Below are 4,262 nucleotides of genomic sequence, written 5' to 3'. Positions count from 1 at the left end.
TGATGCCCCTTCATTTGAGACCACACCAGCTTATTACCAAAATCAAAGATGAAACAGACAAATGTTTTATTTGACCACACTCCACAGGTATCGAGCTCATTAAAAAATCTGATGTCAACAGTCTTATAGGTTTGATTCACTTATTTATTTATTTATTTATTTATTTATTCATTCAGTATTGATTTTATTTCTTTATCTGGCTAGTTTATTTTGTGTATGGACCAAGTGGTACATGAAATCACAACATATTTCTCCATATTTCAAAGTCTATGACAATTAAAAGTAATGTAAAGAACAAATATGAAAAGGTGCTAGTTTGGACATACAGGCATCTTTAAAATATTAAATTATTGTTGAAAACTAGATGTGTATACATTTTCATATATAAACAGCTGGGATGTGGGTACTTCAATGCATTGTTACATTGTCTTTGTGCAGGCTTATACACCAAATTTATAAAGATGGCCGCCGCACGGTATTGAGCCTTAGGCGGGTTAGGACAACAAGGAGTCAAGGCATTTTAGGACAGACGGGTCATTTACGACCATTTTTCACCAAATCCTTTCTTGATTTCACTCGATTCGAAGTGCAAAGAGCAGGCTTTAGTTGTATCCTTAACTTTAAAGTATTAGCCTCTGTCTCTCCGTATTTTAGCAAGCCAGACATCTCTCAGCTTTCCTTTCGGTGGGAAACTAAACAATCCTACCTTTTGCCCTTCTGGACTGACCGTTCCTTTTTGATTGCACAATGGAACACAACAATTTACATTAGAATTCGATTTCTTTGCATCAGAAGCCATTGTTGATTCTCAGGCTGTCCTAAAATGTTTTACACTGGTGCTAGGTCCCAGTTTCAACCGCGTGGCGACCATTTTTATGAATTTGGTGTATTTTAAGACACCCATCTATAACAGACTCGTAAAACCCCACCTGGTGCCAGGTGTTTAAAGAGCAGGCCCCAGTTGTTCAAAAAACGGATAACTCTATCCAGAGGATAATTCGCTTTCCAGTGGATAAAATGTACTCCAACCAATACATTTTATCCTCTGGATAGCGACCTACAGTATCCGCTGGATAAAGATGTCTGCTCTTTGAACAACTGGGGCCATATAACTCTATCAAGTGGATAAATCAGATAGCGGATAGTGCTGTACTCCAACCAATACATTGTATCCGCTGGGTAAAGTTATCCTCTCTTTGAACAACTGGTACCAGGTGTTTTTTTTTTTGTTTTTTAATGCTTTGTTGACTTTAAAGTTCATTAACAGAAAAATATAGTAAATGTTGTAAAACTAGAAGAAATGAAAAACGGAAAAAAACTATACATGAAGTACTAAATAATAAAAAGAAACTAAACTCAGCATAATACAAATCAAAGGTTACTTTTGATTTATACCTGGTAGGCGATAATCTCTTCATTATTATTTTTTTTATTTATTTTTGTTTTTACCTGGTGCCCGGTGGTTAATTTTGTCCTCCCTGTGAATTTTATTCATCCCTGGTCTTCAGTTTAGCTCCCTTGGTTAGGTTTGCCACCTTTGGAATGATTCTCAAACCGAACATATTCCCTGCTTAAAGCCATGCACACACATTCCCCATTCTTCCTTTCTATCCCTTTACAAGTGTACCTTGAATAAAATTGACATTTGGTGCAAAGCTGGACTCTAGGGAACAACCTCATTCCCATTTTTCTCTCTCTTCTTGAGGGAGGAAGAGAGATGGCCCTGGGAACAAGGTTGTCTAGGAAAGACAAATGAAGAAGCATCCCCATATCATGATTTATGGAAAAGTTCCTTCTTGGAAAACCAAGTGAAAATCCGATTTTCAATCCAAAAAAAAAAAAATTCTCAGCATCCCAAACCACTCCCCCTCCCCTCCTCCAAGAAGACAGGGCCTTTAGCGCTCTCAAATCGTGCTCCGTTGGTGCGCAATACTCGCAAGATAAGCTTGGGACTTGAAAAGGGGCTCTAAAAGTCGATACAGGGAAAATAAAAGTTTACGTAATGAATATCCTCTCTTGCACACTTTTAGACAACACACACACTTGTATTATGTTATTGCGGGACTGAATCTTTAAACGAAATTAAGGATCGCCTTAAATCCTTTTACACCTGAAGGATATTACTACATTCTCTTGATTTATTCTTCTTCTTTTATTATATTTCTAGTTTGATACTGTACATTTCTCAAACTCATTAATAATTCATCAAGAGAAAACAAAGAAAATCACTACTGTGACCGTGGTGTGAATATGTGATCCTAATTACCATAAAATTTTGCCAATTTAGCCTTGAATTTCTCCAAGAATTATTGATCATTTGAGAAGCCATATCAAACACTCGAAAGTGTGTTTCATCAGACATCCAAACACCCCGAAGTCGTAAAAAAAAACTCGGCTGCGCCTGGTTTTTTCAACCTACTTCTCAGTGTTTGGATATCTGATGAAACACTCTTCCTCGAGTTTGATATATTACATCTTCCACTTGATTATGTATGTATGTACTTATTTTTGACTTTAGCAGCTGTTTAATTATAGTTAGTGTAGGCTTTAGGTAACCCTTCAGTGAGGGACGTAGCTCCTGTTTTTTTTTTTCCTTGTCATTACGTGTATTGCCACTGTATTGCCAAACTATTTAAAAAAATAAACAGCAGAACAAATACTTACTGATGACTAATTATGACACGCTCTCTTATACAACTTTGCTTAAGAAATCCGCCTCCTTGATGGAAAATTTAAACTCCCTGGTGGATTTTTGTCTACCGTATCCAGACTTCACTAGGTCGATCTGTTACAGAGGATTGTTTTAAGAAAATCATGACGTGACTGAAATAAAGCCTGACATATGGTTGTTATAAATATATAAACTAAGCCGTCTAGACTTTTAGATGACGTATAAACCTGCGGGTGGGCTTATATCAATGAAAGGTTTGCGTTCATACTTGATCTAAAATCGCGGCATATCCGGCTAAATCCATGGCTTTTTGTCGATGTCCTTCGACTTTCGTCAGACCCGGGATTTGAGAACACTCAGTCCGCAAAAGGGCTGGAGATTTGAGACAGTTTCCGATCCTATCTCCTGTTGTTATCGTTAATCGACCATTAGTCCGTCCGGATTTCTGAACACTTCGCAAGTTGAGATTAAACCCCCTCCCCCATATTTTTTTTTTTTTTTTTTTTTGTCTGGGTGCCGTCCACACGTATTCAAAGTACCCAGTTTTGTTTGAAAACGGATTTTTTTTTTATTCACCTCCCGCTCATCCAACGAAACCATTAAAAACCAGAACCTTTCCGCAGACGCGGTCAAGTGGGAGGCGGAGAACAGACGAAAAATGGCGTTTTCAAAAATTTTCACTTTGGAAAGCGCGTTTATAAAGTGTGCGTTTTCAGTGAGGCGTTTTCGTCGGGGCGGTAAAACAGGAGAAAAAGTTTTCAAAGGAAACCTATCATGGAGGTGACCTTGGTATAGGCATATATATGTCCTGCTTAGTATTGCGGTAGTATTGCTTCACCTTGGCTTTCTTTCGAAACCAGTGATCCATGACGCTAATTCCAGACTCTGAAACTTGTTCGGGAAGGAGTCGAGGCCTTCACTAGCACGACCACTGACAATCATGTGGGTCTCATCGAGTGTCTGGCCTGTAATTAATCCAAATCTAACCTGAACTGTTTGTGAATTTCTGAGTTCAGTGTATGGGAGAACAAATTGGCTTGGAGTCATTACCGAATTCAACACTGGGTATTATATAAATAATAATCGTAACAAATGACTTTAAAATTTATCATGTGTAGTCTCCATGAGTATATGCTTAAAATACTGATGATTAAAAAGACTCGAAAGTACATAGTATTAAAAAAGACGTGTGTATATACGACATGTAAATACCGCGTGTATGTACACTAATACCGCCAAATGGACTTGTTGTCGACGTCTTATTAAAAAAAAATAATAAAAAAACATAAAATTAAAGGCCACAATTCGTCTTTACCTGGCTAAAAGTCTTAAAAATAAAAACGCCCTAAAACAAGTTTCAATGACTGCAGGTGCGGCGATATGTTGGGAATTTTCCAATCGTTTTCTTGAGTTTGGCTCATTTCCAAGCTCTGTGGTTAGAACTTTGTAACCCGGCTATGACTCGATCTCTCTTCTGTATTCACTTAAGATCTTCTCTTTAGAGATAGTATGGGCATACAATCTGGTTGAAGTTAAATTTTGACCAAAAAAAAAGTAACGAAAACGAAAACGTCCAATCGGCCAGACTTTT

Source organism: Pavona decussata, unplaced genomic scaffold (assembly GCF_977016875.1).
Source record: "Pavona decussata unplaced genomic scaffold, jaPavDecu1.1 SCAFFOLD_37, whole genome shotgun sequence".
Classification (NCBI taxonomy): domain Eukaryota; kingdom Metazoa; phylum Cnidaria; class Anthozoa; order Scleractinia; family Agariciidae; genus Pavona; species Pavona decussata.
The sequence above is the reverse complement of the archived record's forward strand: the minus strand, read 5'-3'. Positions refer to the sequence as shown.